The sequence below is a fragment of the Oncorhynchus nerka genome, linkage group LG5 (assembly GCF_034236695.1).
Source record: "Oncorhynchus nerka isolate Pitt River linkage group LG5, Oner_Uvic_2.0, whole genome shotgun sequence".
Lineage (NCBI taxonomy): Eukaryota > Metazoa > Chordata > Actinopteri > Salmoniformes > Salmonidae > Oncorhynchus > Oncorhynchus nerka.
In genome coordinates, this window is record NC_088400.1 from 9,871,379 (window position 1) to 9,887,998 (window position 16,620).

A 16,620-nucleotide genomic window follows, 5' to 3' on the forward strand; every position below is an offset into this window, starting at 1 on the left:
AGGATAGTTATTGGGTTCGTAACAATAAACGTTAGCTGTCTCCATCTAATGTATCTTCATTATACACATAATCCGCATGTGAGAGAATTATATGTTAATAAATCATACCAATCTTTTATTTTTCACAAGAGTCCAACCAAAGACTGTTGGGAACAGTTAAACAATATTTAATTTATATACCCATTAAATCCCACAGTACTGTGTAGAGAAATTTTGTGTCTGTGTACGTGTGTGTGTGTGCGTGCGTGTGTGTGTGCATGTGTGCGTGCGTGCGTGTGTGTGTGCATGTGTGTGTGCGTGTGTGTGTGTGTGCGTGTGTGCGTGTGTGTGTGCGTGTGTGTGCGTGCGTGCGTGTGTGTGTGCATGTGTGCGTGCGTGCGTGTGTGTGTGTGCAAATGCGCCTATCAAAGGGGTTTCTTCTGGACTGATACAGAAGGGACATTAATTTCCCATCTCCTTGATGTTTTCCTCAAGGTCCATCCTGCCATCTAGATGGAGGGAAGTTATCTCCCTTCGGGGAGCAATATCATAGATCATAAACGGTACGCTTTGCATAAATAAATAATCTATATGAGTACATTAGAAGTCTGCCCCATGCAAAATTATTCTCCCGGGGCTAAATTCATAAGTAGCTTTAGTAAACATTAGTATTTAATATTTGACTTTCTCAATTTCCTTTCTCAAGAACGAAAAATGGAAATCACAACCATGAATGAACCATTAATCACAACTGGTCAACCACAACCATAATGAAATCACTAATTACAACTGTGTGGTCAACCTAAACCATGATGAAATCATTAATCATAACTGTGTGGTCAACCTAAACCATGATGAAATCATTAATCATAACTGTGTGGTCAACCACAACCATTATGGAATCCCTAATCACAACTGTGTGGTCAACCACAACCATAATGGTGTCAGCGCCATGTGTATAGGTGGCAGGGAAGTCAGGCGCAGGAGAGTCAAAATGGAATGTAAATGGAGTCTTTTAATAAATGTCCACGGAACATGCTCCATAACACTAAATACATACATGAACAAACATGGGTACGAGGACCCGACGCGCACCACAACAAATAAACAACACTGATAATAAAACAATATCTGACAAAGACATGAGGGGAAACAGAGGGTTAAATACACAACAGGTAATGAATGGGATTGAAACCAGGTGTGTGGGAAGACAAGACAAAACCAATGGAAAATGAAACATGGATCAATGATGGCTAGAAGACCGGTGACGTCGAACGCCGAGCACCGCCCGAACAAGGAGATGCAACGACTTCGCAAGAAGTCGTGACAAATGGAATCATTAATCACAACTGTGTGGTCAACCACAATCATGATGAAATCACTAATCACGACTGTGTGGTCAACCACAACCATGATGGAATCACTAATCACGACTGTGTGGTCAACCACAACCATCATGGAATCCCTAATCACAACTGTGTGGTCAACCACAACCATGATGAAATCACTAATTACAACTGTGTGGTCAACCACAACCATGATGGAATCCCTAATCACAACTGTGTGGTCAACCACAACCATGATGAAATCACTAATCACAACTGTCTGGTCAACCACAACCATGATGAAATCACTAATCACAACTGTGTGGTCAACCACAACCATGATGGAATCCCTAATCACAACTGTCTGGTCAACCACAACCATGACGGAATCACTAATCATGACTGTGTGGTCAATAGTAATCTATGAGATGTAGCCTTATAGGGAAACATGCCGAAAACACTCACCAAAATTGTTCACCAAATAAATATCAGCAATCAGATAAAATCAGCCTGGCAACATGCCTAGCCTGTAATACATACCTAGCCTGTAATACATGTCTAGCCTGTAATACATGCCTAGCCTGTAAGACATGCCTAGCCTGTAAGACATGCCTAGCCTGTAAGACATGCCTAGCCTGTAATACATGCCTAGCCTGTAATACATGCCTAGCCTGTAAGACATGCCTAGCCTGTAAGACATGCCTAGCCTGTAAGACATGCCTAGCCTGTAAGACATACCTAGCCTGTAATACATGCCTAGCCTGTAATACATACCTAGCCTGTAATACATACCTAGCCTGTAATACATACCTAGCCTGTAATACATGCCTAGCCTGTAATACATGCCTAGCCTGTAATACATACCTAGCCTGGCAACATGCCTAGCCTGTAATACATACCTAGCCTGTAATACATACCTAGCCTGTAATACATACCTAGCCTGGCAACATGCCTAGCCTGTAATACATGCCTAGCCTGTAATACATACCTAGCCTGGCAACATGCCTAGCCTGTAATACATACCTAGCCTGTAATACATGCCTAGCCTGTAATACATACCTAGCCTGGCAACATGCCTAGCCTGTAATACATGCCTAGCCTGTAATACATACCTAGCCTGTAATACATACCTAGCCTGTAATACATACCTAGCCTGTAATACATACCTAGCCTGTAAGACATACCTAGCCTGTAATACATACCTAGCCTGTAATACATACCTAGCCTGTAATACATACCTAGCCTGGCAACATGCCTAGCCTGTAATACATGCCTAGCCTGTAATACATACCTAGCCTGGCAACATGCCTAGCCTGTAATACATGCCTAGCCTGTAATACATACCTAGCCTGTAATACATACCTAGCCTGTAATACATACCTAGCCTGTAATACATACCTAGCCTGTAATACATACCTAGCCTGTAATACATACCTAGCCTGTAATACATACCTAGCCTGTAATACATACCTAGCCTGTAATACATACCTAGCCTGTAATACATGCCTAGCCTGTAATGTAAGCAGACCATTCTGCAGTGGTGAGATTTACATCTGGCAACATGCCCAGGCTATAACGTAAGCGGACCATTGAGTGATTGCATGTGTGTAAGAGAATGTTCAACTCATATAACCGCATCACGTATATAAGTATAATGAAGCCTATAGGCTACCCATTTACTAAACGTCCAAGGAATCGACTGGGATGGCAGAAGGCAAACGAAAACACTCTGGAATGGAAAGGCTTGACTGTGCATCGTCGTACGGCTCAGCTATTTATGTGAATTAGGAAGTCAAAGTAATATACTCCATTAAAGATATAGGCAGAGACTGCAGTGTGTGTGTGTGTGTGTGTGTGTGTGTGTGTGTGTGTGTGTGTGTGTGTGTGTGTGTGTGTGTATGTGTATGAATGGGTGTGAGTGTGTGTGTGTTTGTATGTGTATGGATGGGTGTGTGTGTGTGTATGTGTATGAATGGGTGTGAGTGTGTGTGTGTGTGTGTGTGTGTGTGCGCGTGTGTGTGTGTATGTGTATGAATGTGTGTGTGTGTGTATGAATGTGTGTGTGTGTGTGTATGAATGTGTGTGTGTGTGTGTGTGTGTATGAATGTGTGTGTGTGTGTGTATGAATGGGTGTGTGTGTGTGTATGTGTATGGATGGGTGTGTGTGTGTATGAATGTGTGTGTGTGTGTATGAATGTGTGTGTGTGTGTGTGTGTGTGTGTGTGTGTGTGTGTGTGTGTGTGTGTGTGTGTGTGTGTGTGTGTGTGTGTGTGTGTGTGTGTGTATGAATGGGTGTGTGTGTATGAATGGGTGTGTGTGTATGAATGGGTGTGTGTTTGCATGTCTGTGTACTGTGCTCTCCGGTGACATTCATTAGACTGAGGGGATTCTGAAGGAGCACTTAAACGACAGGATTAATAATGTCTGCTCTGGTCAGTCATGTTACCACACTATTGGCAGCTAGCCTGGTCAGTCATGTTACCACACTATTAGCAGCTAGTCTGGTCAGTCATGTTACCACACTATTAGCAGCTAGCCTGGTCAGTCATGTTACCACACTATTAGCAGCTAGCCTGGTCAGTCATGTTTAAACACTATTAGCAGCTAGCCTGGTCAGTCATGTTACCACACTATTAGCAGCTAGTCTGGTCAGTCATGTTACCACACTATTAGCAGCTAGCCTGGTCAGTCATGTTTAAACACTATTAGCAGCTAGCCTGGTCAGTCATGTTACCACATTATTAGCAGCTAGCCTGGTCAGTCATGTTACCACACTATTAGCAGCTAGCCTGGTCAGTCATGTTACCACACTATTAGCAGCTAGCCTGGTCAGTCATGTTACCACACTATTAGCAGCTAGCCTGGTCAGTCATGTTACCACACTATTAGCAGCTAGCCTGGTCAGTCATGCTACCACACTATTAGCAGCTAGCCTGGTCAGTCATGTTAAAACACTATTAGCAGCTAGCCTGGTCAGTCATGCTACCACACTATTAGCAGCTAGCCTGGTCAGTCATGTTACCACACTATTAGCAGCTAGCCTGGTCAGTCATGCTACCACACTATTAGCAGCTAGCCTGGTCAGTCATGTTAAAACACTATTAGCAGCTAGCCTGGTCAGTCATGCTACCACACTATTAGCAGCCAAGTTAATAATGGGTTAATTGATTGTTTTTGTATCACAAAGTGCGAGCAGCTTTGCGAATTCTGTGTTTTAACTATCAACATAAATCATAGAGACTACACAGGACTGCATACCAGTGGGTTTAGATGGTGAAAGAAAATTCTCATGACACAAGCCACAACAAGCACATACACCATCCCAACAACTCCGTAAGGTCCACTGAAGCAAGATATGTGGGTATTGTGTGAAAATGTACCAAATACTTGGACATTTTTCTCAGGTGTCAACCAACACACGGCTCCAAAACTCAAAACTTGTCAATTCCTCCTGCAAACGGAGTTGGACTAATTAAGATTGGACTAATTAAGGTTGGACTAATTAAGGTTGGACTAATTAAGGTTGGACTAATTAAAGCTTTCCAAGCAGAATAACGATAGTATATTGTCTTTGTATTATGGTGGCTATGGATGGCTGATAAGGCAGTCTCATAATACATATGATGACCCTGGTAATTAAAGCTTGATTCATCTTAAATGAAATATAGGGGGAATGTTGCAAGTTTTTTTTTAAAAGAACATTTGTTTTGTGTTAAGTAGGTTACTAAATAATTGTGTAATTTGTGAGAGGAAAATGTAAGGTCTTGTCTATCACAACTGAACACCACACAATGGTACTTACACAATCGGATCATAATAGTTTAAAACACCTCACTAAAACACAACAAAACAAAACAGATCACAACACGACATCATAACATAATAGGTTAACCAAATTCTCCATGTAACGGCGTTCTTCGTTTGTGGAAAGAGAGTCGGACCGAAATGCAGCGTGTTGGTTACTCATGTTACTTTAATGAAAGAAAACGTGGTACATGAAAATAACTCATACTATGAAAACAACAAACAGAACGAGAAACCTAAATACAGCCTATCTGGTGAACTACACAGAGACAGGAACAAACACCCACGAAATACCAAGCGAAACTCAGGCTGCCTAAATACGGTTCCCAATCAGAGACAACGAAAGCACCTGACTCTAATTGAGAATCGCCTCAGGCAGCCAAGCCTATACCACACCCCTAATCAGCCGCAATCCCAAATAATACAAACCCCAATACGAAACATAACATATAAACCCATGTCACACCCTGGCCTACCCAAACATATAACAAAAACACAAAATACAATGACCAAGGCGTGACACTCCATTCTTTTTCACTGACTACAAAAATACTTTCTATTTCCTGTTGATGTCGACAGGGTTAAGGAGATAGGGTAGCTAGGTCCTTATCTATGCGGAGTCCCAAAATGAGAAGGTCGTGTTTTTAAAAAATCAACAATGGCTCCCATCCATGCAGCCAGGCAGCACTACAGCGTTCCTAGGGGCTGTATGTGTGGGGAGGAGAGGCAGGATATTAAAGGGACTGTATCTCAAATAGCTCCCTATTCCCTTTAAAGACCACTACGACCCATAGGACTAGTGCACTACAAAGGGAATATGATGCCATTTGGCACGCACACAAGGTACGCTGCTGCAGAGGGAGGAAACAAATACATTCAGAATGCATTTCAGTTTAATTGCTTTTGAGCAATACTCTTGTCTCGTTGCATTCTCCTCATAGTCACAAACCTCTCCTCCTCAAGGCTGTGTTGGTGACTAACGCTAAACAGTCATACAGCTTTTTAAAATATCTACAAAGATCATAGAGCTCTTCTCATTAAAAGCTTCTCGGCTCTTGAGGTTAAAACTTTTGCTCCACAACAAGAATCATAGGATGTAGGTTCTCTCCAAATTGGCACCATCCCCTGGTCAAAAGCAGTGCACTATAAAGGCAATAGAGTACCATTTGGGATGCAAGCCAGAAACTCCTCGTTGAGTATGAGTCTAGAAACTCCTCGTTGTGTATGAGACCAGAAACTCCTCGTTGTGTATGAGACCAGAAACTCCTCGTTGTGTATGAGACCAGAAACTCCTCGTTGAGTTTGAGTCCAGAAACTCCTCATTGTGTATGAGACCAGAAACTCCTCATTGTGTATGAGACCAGAAACTCCTCAATGTGTATGAGACCAGAAACTCCTCATTGTGTATGAGTCCAGAAACTCCTCATTGTGTATGAGACCAGAAACTCCTCATTGTGTATGAGACCAGAAACTCCTCATTGTGTATGAGACCAGAAACTCCTCATTGTGTATGAGACCAGAAACTCCTCATTGTGTATGAGACCAGAAACTCCTCATTGTGTATGAGACCAGAAACTCCTCATTGTGTATGAGACCAGAAACTCCTCATTGTGTATGAGACCAGAAACTCCTCATTATGTTTGAGAAGAATATAGGTAATACACCTCTAAAGGGAAGGAGAATGACGCTGACACAGCCGACCCACAGCCAACCTACAGCCGACCCACAGCCGACCCTCTAAGGGGAAGGAGAATGACACTGACACAGCCGACCCACAGGCGACCCACAGCCGACCCTCCAAGGGGAAGGAGAATGACACTGGCACAGCCAACCTACAGCCGATCCACAGCCGACCCTCTAAGGGGAAGGAGAATGACACTGACACAGCCGACCCACAGCCGACCCTCCAAGGGGAAGGAGAATGACACTGGCACAGCCGACCCACAGCCAACCTATAGCCGACCCACAGCCGACCCTCTAAGGGGAAGGAGAATGACACTGGCACAGCTGACCCACAGCCAACCTACAGCCGACCCACAGCCGACCCTCCAAGGGGAAGGAGAATGACACTGGTACAGCCAACCTACAGCCGATCCACAGCCGACCCACAGCCAACCTACAGCCGATCCACAGCCGACCCTCTAAGGGGAAGGAGAATGACACTGACACAGCCGACCCACAGCCAACCTACAGCCGATCCACAGCCGACCCTCTAAGGGGAAGGAGAATGACACTGGCACAGCCAACCTACAGCCGATCCACAGCCGACCCTCTAAGGGGAAGGAGAATGACACTGGCACAGCCAACCTACAGCCGATCCACAGCCGACCCTCTAAGGGGAAGGACAATGACACTGGCACAGCCGACCCACAGCCAACCCTCCAAGGGGAAGGAGAATGACACTGGCACAGCCGACCCACAGCCGACCCACTGCCAACCTACAGCCGACTCACAGCCGACCCTCTAAGGGGAAGGAGAATGACCCTGGCACAGCCGACCCACAGCCGACCCACTGCCAACCTACAGCCGACTCACAGCCGACCCTCTAAGGGGAAGGAGAATGACACTGACACAGCTGACCCTGTATTATTCTATTGTAAAACTATTCACCCAGTAAAGCCGTAAACAGAGGAAGGGAATAATGAATTATTCTAAGCAGCAAAGCCATTGTGCGACTGGGTTTGAAGAGAGGAGATGATTATGCATTTCTTGTTCTTTTCCCCTCTGCATGTTAACGCTAGACCGGCTGGGGAAAGGCTGGATTCAGCAGAGTGCAGCCTGGTTTAATGTCCCATGTGCTCCTCATTTCTACACTGCTCTGCATTTAGAAAATACAGTCTGTCCGTGGCCCAAATCACACCCTATTCCCTACACAGTGAACTATGAGCCCCAGGTTAATAGTAGTGCACTATGTGTAGGGAATAGGTTACCGTGTAGGATACGGCCTCTTGGCTGCTGGAACTGGCATTTCCCAGTCTGTCCGTGTCCCAAATCACACCCTATTCCCTACACAGTGAACTATGAGCCCCAGGTTAATAGTAGTGCACTATGTGTAGGGAATAGGTTACTGTGTAGGACGCAGCCTCTTGGCTGCTGCAACTGGCATTTCCCCTCTGTAATGTTGAATCAGAGTAGTGACCTGCTAACTGTGGCAATATATTGAGAAAGAACAACAACAACAAAACGGAATAAATGCCTTTTCCCTTCCAATTGGAGTGACTGCAGTGAGCAAACGTATCACCCAGGATGCAGACATCTACACCGTCCTACCAAGCTAAAAAAGGCAGTAACTGCTCATTTGGTCGAACATTTGTTTAATGTCATTTTTGTTACATTAAATACATGCTTAATCACGTGGACAAGTATCCTGCCTCTATTGTATTGTGTTCAGGAGAAAATAAGGGGGTCATGTTAGCAGTAACTGTATAAAGTTACTGTGAAACCACGGTAAATAAAAGGCATTTTTCTCAGTTCCACGCTATGAGCAGTTACTGTCTTTTTACAACAACAAAAAACAACAACATCATAACACAAAATGAAAGAAACCGTTTTTCAGTGTGATATGGTTTGTGGTATGTCAGGAGAAATATCTTTATTTGATTCAGACACAAAGACTCGTAGACACACAGTGGTTGATCTGGAGGACGAACGTCTTGAATGTCTTTCTGTCAAGCTGCTGTTGACAAGGCTTCCTTGGAGGGATGCTTTCAACCAGACCTTCATGGCGTGACTCAATGTGAATGTGTTCACAGAGCGCCCAGACCTAACACGATACTGAGGAGAGTCAGACACGTTACCGAGGAAAGTCAGAGACTAGGGGGAGGACTGAATGTCATTCGTTGCACACTGAAGGTTTGGAATAAATTGTGTCTCTAGAGGCTTATGACAAGAATATAAGACTGTCTGTATCCATTGAACCTGTCTGTAGACAGCCCAAGAGACTCTTGGGTAATGATGGGTTTTCTCTGCTCTTTTCCCAGATTAACATTGCATTGGGACATCTCTATGGCACTTGTATGACAGCTCTATGTCACTTAAGCGCCTGGATGCTATACCTGGGCACATTTCTCAGTTGTTAGACACTAAGGCTAACAGGAATGAATATGCACACATGACTGTCATTTTTATTTTATTTTAATAAAAGCGTTGGCTAAATGGCATATGTTATTATTATTATATTATGACATGAGAAAATGTACATCCCAAATCAGTTATGTCGGGTGCTTCTACATCTGCATTGCTTTCTGTTTGGGGTTTTAGGCTGGGTTTCTGCATAGCACTGTGTGACATCGGCTGATGTAAAAAGGGCTTTATAAATACATTTGATTGATTGTGCTCATAACATAAACATAACATAAACTCAGGCCCCTGTCTTTCAAAGATAATTCATAAAAATCCAAATTACTTCACAGATCTTCATTGTAAAGGGTTTAAATGCTGTTTCCCATGCTTGTTCAATAAACCATAAACAGTTAATGAACTTGCACCTGTGGAACGGTCGTTAAGACACTAACAGCTTACAGACGGTAGGCAATTAAGGTCACAGTTATGAAAACTTAGGACACTTAGGACACAGTTCTACTGACTCTGAAAAACACCAAAAGAAAGATGCCCAGGGTCCCTGCTCATCTGTGTGAACGTGCCTTAGGCATGCTGCAAGGAGGCATGAGGACTGCAGATGTGGCCAGGGCAATAAATTGCCATGTCCGTACTGTGAGACGCCTAAGACAGCGCTACAGGGAGACAGGACGGACAGCGGATCGTTTATTCACGTTGTTGTTTTAGTGTTTTAGTGTTTTCTGCACTTCACAGGACCGTGTCGGTTTAGTTTATTCACGCTGTTGTTTAGTGTTTTAGTGTTTTCTGCACCTCACAGGATCGTCCTCGCAGTGGCAGACCATGTGTAACAACACCTGCACAGGATCGGTACACCCGAACATCCCACCTGCGGAACAGGTACAGGATGGCAACAACAACTGCCTGAGTTACACCAGGAACGCACAATCCCTCCATCAGTGCTCAGACTGTCCGCAATAGGCTGAGAGAGGCTGGACTGTAGGGCTTGTAGGCATGTTGTAAGGCAGTTCCTCACCTGACATCACCGGCAACAACGTCGCCTATGGGCACAAACCGACCATCGCTGGACCAGACAGGACTGGCAAAAAGAGTCATGGTTTTGTCTCACCAGGGGTGATGGTCGAATTCGCATTTATCATTGAAGTAATGAGCGTTACCCCAAGGCCTGTACTCTGGAGCGGTATCGGTTTGGAGGTGGAGGGTCTGTCATGATCTGGGGCGGTGTGTCACAGCATCATCGGACTGAGCTTGTTGTCATTGCAGGCAATCTCAAAGCTGTGTATTACAGGGAAGACATCCTCCTCCTCCCTCATGTGGTAACCTTCCTGCAGGCTCATCCTGACATGACCCTGCAGCATGACAATGCCACCAGCTATACTGCTCGTTCGGGCATGATTTCCTGCAAGACAGGAAGGTCAGTGTTCTGCCATGGCCAGAGAAGAGCCCAGATCTCAATCCCATTGAGCACGTCTGGGACCTGTTGGATTGGAGGGTGAGGGCTAGGGCCATTCCCCCCAGAAATGTCCGGGAACTTGCAGGTGCCTTGGTGGAAGTGTGGGGTAACATCTCACAAGAACTGGCACATCTGGTGCAGTCCATGAGGAGGAGATGCACTGCAGTACTTAATGCAGCTGGTGGCCACACCAGATACTGACTGTTACTTTTGACACCCCCCACCCCCTTTGTTCAGGGACACATTATTCAATTTCTGTTAGTCACATGTCTGTGGAACTTGTTCAGTTTATGTCTCAGTTGTTGAATCTTGTTATGTTCATACAAATATTTACACATGTTAAGTTTGCTGAAAATGAACGCAGTTGACAGTGAGAGGACGTTTCTTTTTTTGCAGAGTTTATATGGATGAGCGATAGCCGGGAGGCAAGATACAGTAGATGATATAGAATATAGTATTTGCATTTGAGATGAGTAATGTAGGATATGTAAACATTATAAAAGTGGAGTTATTTAAGATATGAGTTCTTTATGCTAAGTACCCCCGGGCAGGTTCCATACCCCAAACCATTCCATTAATCCTGCCTGTCTTTATACCTTGTGGCATAGCATCACACGAGACAGGCACCTCCTCCACCACATGTCCAGCTAGATTTGTAGCTCTGAAATTGCCGCTGTGGATGTGATGATACCATGTCAAGAGCGGGTGTGATTTACAACTTAAATGATGTAATAATTACAGGTTGGCACGACCCGGGGAGCTCGTTAGCTGCTTTACAGCTTTTGAGATAAATCCTATAACATGGGAACATGACAGTGCACACGATGAGTGACTTGGTAACACACAATTATCATGGTGAAATAAGTCATTAGAGGAGATGAAGATAGGATAGAATAAGACAGTGAGGATAGGATAGATAAGACAGTGAGGATATGATAGAATTAGACAGTGAGGATAGGATAGATACGACAGTCAGGATATGATAGATAAGACAGTGAGGATAGGATAGATAAGACCGTGAGGATAGGATAGATAAGACAGTGAGGATAGGATAGATAAGACAGTGAGGATAGGTTAGATAAGACAGTGAGGATAGGATAGATAAGACAGTGAGGATAGGATAGAATAAGACAGTGAGGATAGGATAGATAAGACAGTTAGGATAGGATAGATAAGACAGTGAGGATAGGATAGATAAGACAGTGAGGATAGGATAGAATAAGACAGTGAGGATAGGATAGATAAGACAGTGAGGATATGATAGAATTAGACAGTGAGGATAGGATAGATACGACAGTCAGGATATGATAGATAAGACAGTGAGGATAGGATAGATAAGACCGTGAGGATAGGATAGATAAGACAGTGGGGATAGGATAGATAAGACAGTGAGGATAGGTTAGATAAGACAGTGAGGATAGGATAGATAAGACAGTGAGGATAGGATAGAATAAGACAGTGAGGATAGGATAGATAAGACAGTGAGGATAGGATAGATACGACCGTGAGGATAGGATAGATAAGACAGTGAGGATAGGATAGATAAGACAGTGAGGATAGGTTAGATAAGACAGTGAGGATAGGATAGATAAGACAGTGAGGATAGGATAGAATAAGACAGTGAGGATAGGATAGATAAGACAGTGAGGATAGGATAGAATAAGACAGTGAGGATAGGATAGATAAGACAGTGAGGATAGGATAGAATAAGACAGTGAGGACAGGATAGATTAAGACAGTGAGGATAGGATAGAATAAGACAGTGAGGATAGGATAGATAAGACAGTGAGGATAGGATAGATAAGACAGTGAGGATAGGATAGAATAAGACAGTGAGGATAGGATAGATAAGACAGTGAGGATAGGATAGAATAAGACAGTGAAGATAGGATAGATAAGACAGTGAGGATAGGATAGATAAGACAGTGAGGATAGGATAGATAAAACAGTGAGGAAAGGATAGATAAGACAGCGAGGATAGGATAGATAAGACAGTGAGGATAGGATAGATAAGACAGTGGGGATATGATAGAATTAGACAGTGAGGATAGGATAGATAAGACAGTCAGGATATGATAGATAAGACAGTGAGGATAGGATAGATAAGACAGTGAGGATAGGATAGATAAGACAGTGAGGATAGGTTAGATAAGACAGTGAGGATAGGATAGATAAGACAGTGAGGATAGGATAGAATAAGACAGTGAGGATAGGATAGATAAGACAGTGAGGATAGGATAGAATAAGACAGTGAGGATAGGATAGATAAGACAGTGAGGATAGGATAGATACGACCGTGAGGATAGGATAGATAAGACAGTGAGGATAGGATAGATAAGACAGTGAGGATAGGTTAGATAAGACAGTGAGGATAGGATAGATAAGACAGTGAGGATAGGATAGAATAAGACAGTGAGGATAGGATAGATAAGACAGTGAGGATAGGATAGAATAAGACAGTGAGGATAGGATAGATAAGACAGTGAGGATAGGATAGAATAAGAAAGTGAGGACAGGATAGAATAAGACAGTGAGGATAGGATAGAATAAGACAGTGAGGATAGGATAGATAAGACAGTGAGGATAGGATAGATAAGACAGTGAGGATAGGATAGAATAAGACAGTGAGGATAGGATAGATAAGACAGTGAGGATAGGATAGAATAAGACAGTGAAGATAGGATAGATAAGACAGTGAGGATATGATAGATAAGACAGTGAGGATAGGATAGATAAAACAGTGAGGAAAGGATAGATAAGACAGCGAGGATAGGATAGATAAGACAGTGAGGATAGGATAGATAAGACAGTGGGGATATGATAGAATTAGACAGTGAGGATAGGATAGATAAGACAGTCAGGATATGATAGATAAGACAGTGAGGATAGGATAGATAAGACAGTGAGGATAGGATAGATAAGACAGTGAGGATAGGATAGATAAGACAGTGAGGATAGGATAGATAAGACAGTGAGGATAGGATAGAATAAGACAGTGAGGATAGGATAGAATAAGACAGTGAGGATAGGATAGAATAAGACAGTGAGGATAGGATAGAATAAGACAGTGAGGATAGATAGATAAGACAGTGAGGATAGGATAGAATAAGACAGTGAGGGTAGGATAGAATAAGACAGTGAGGATAGGATAGATAAGACAGTGAGGATAGGATAGATAAGACAGTGAGGATAGGATAGAATAAGACAGTGAGGATAGGATAGATAAGACAGTGAGGATAGGATAGATAAGACAGTGAGGATAGGATAGAATAAGACAGTGAGGATAGGATAGATAAGACAGTGAGGATAGGATAGATAAGACCGTGAGGATAGGATAGAATAAGACAGTGAGGATAAGGATAGAATAAGACAGTGAGGATAGGATAGATAAGACAGTGAGGATAGGATAGATAAGACAGTGAGGATAGGATAGAATAAGACAGTGAGGATAAGGATAGAATAAGACAGTGAGGATAAGGATAGAATAAGACAGTGAGGATAGGATAGATAAGACAGTGAGGATAAGGATAGAATAAGACAGTGAGGATAAGGATAGAATAAGACAGTGAGGATAGGATAGAATAAGACAGTGAGGATAGGATAGATAAGACAGTGAGGATAGGATAGATAAGACAGTGGGGATATGATAGAATTAGACAGTGAGGATAGGATAGATAAGACAGTCAGGATATGATAGATAAGACAGTGGGGATATGATAGAATTAGACAGTGAGGATAGGATAGATAAGACAGTGGGGATATGATAGAATTAGACAGTGAGGATAGGATAGATAAGACAGTCAGGATATGATAGATAAGACAGTGAGGATAGGATAGAATAAGACAGTGAGGATAGGATAGAATAAGACAGTGAGGATAGGATAGAATAAGACAGTGAGGATAGGATAGAATAAGACAGTGAGGATAGGATAGATAAGACAGTGAGGATAGGATAGAATAAGACAGTGAGGATAGGATAGATAAGACAGTGAGGATAGGATAGAATAAGACAGTGAGGATAAGGATAGAATAAGACAGTGAGGATAGGATAGATAAGACAGGGAGGATAGGATAGATAAGACAGTGAGGATAGGATAGAATAAGACAGTGAGGATAGGATAGATAAGACAGTGAGGATAGGATAGATAAGACAGTGAGGATAGGATAGAATAAGACAGTGAGGATAGGATAGATAAGACAGGGAGGATAGGATAGATAAGACAGTGAGGATAGGATAGAATAAGACAGTGAGGATAGGATAGATAAGACAGTGAGGATAGGATATATAAGACAGTGAGGATAAGGATAGAATAAGACAGTGAGGATAGGATAGATAAGACAGTGAGGATAGGATAGATAAGACAGTGAGGATAGGATAGAATAAGACAGTGAGGATAAGGATAGAATAAGACAGTGAGGATAAGGATAGAATAAGACAGTGAGGATAGGATAGATAAGACAGTGAGGATAAGGATAGAATAAGACAGTGAGGATAAGGATAGAATAAGACAGTGAGGATAGGATAGAATAAGACAGTGAGGATAGGATAGATAAGACAGTGAGGATAGGATAGAAAAGACAGTGGGGATATGATAGAATTAGACAGTGAGGATAGGATAGATAAGACAGTGGGGATATGATATAATTAGACAGTGAGGATAGGATAGATAAGACAGTCAGGATATGATAGATAAGACAGTGAGGATAGGATAGATAAGACAGTGAGGATAGGATAGATAAGACAGTGAGGATAGGATAGATAAGACAGTGAGGATAGGATAGATAAGACAGTGAGGATAGGATAGAATAAGACAGTGAGGATAGGATAGAATAAGACAGTGAGGATAGGATAGAATAAGACAGTGAGGATAGGATAGAATAAGACAGTGAGGATAGGATAGAATAAGACAGTGAGGATAGGATAGATAAGACAGTGAGGATAGGATAGAATAAGACAGTGAGGATAGGATAGATAAGACAGTGAGGATAGGATAGAATAAGACAGTGAGGATAAGGATAGAATAAGACAGTGAGGATAGGATAGATAAGACAGGGAGGATAGGATAGATAAGACAGTGAGGATAGGATAGAATAAGACAGTGAGGATAGGATAGATAAGACAGTGAGGATAGGATAGATAAGACAGTGAGGATAGGATAGATAAGACAGTGAGGATAGGATAGAATAAGACAGTGAGGATAAGGATAGAATAAGACAGTGAGGATAGGATAGAATAAGACAGTGAGGATAGGATAGAATAAGACAGTGAGGATAGGATAGAATAAGACAGTGAGGATAGGATAGAATAAGACAGTGAGGATAGGATAGAATAAGACAGTGAGGATAGGATAGAATAAGACAGTGAGGATAGGATAGAATAAGACAGTGAGGATAAGGATAGAATAAGACAGTGAGGATAGGATAGATAAGACAGTGAGGATAGGATAGATAAGACAGTGAGGATAGGATAGAATAAGACAGTGAGGATAGGATAGATAAGACAGTGAGGATAGGATAGATAAGACAGTGAGGATAGGATAGAATAAGACAGTGAGGATAGGATAGATAAGACAGTGAGGATAGGATAGATAAGACAGTGAGGATAGGATAGATAAGACAGTGAGGATAAGGATAGAATAAGACAGTGAGGATAAGGATAGAATAAGACAGTGAGGATAGGATAGATAAGACAGTGAGGATAGGATAGATAAGACAGTGGGGATATGATAGAATAAGACAGTGAGGATAGGATAGATAAGACAGTGAGGATATGATAGATAAGACATGGGGATATGATAGAATTAGAGTGAGGATAGGATAGATAAGACAGTGGGGATATGATAGAATAAGACAGTGAGGATAGGATAGATAAGACAGTCAGGATATGATAGATAAGACAGTGAGGATAGGATAGATAAGACAGTGAGGATAGGATAGATAAGACAGTGAGGATAGGATAGATAAGACAGTGAGGATAGGATA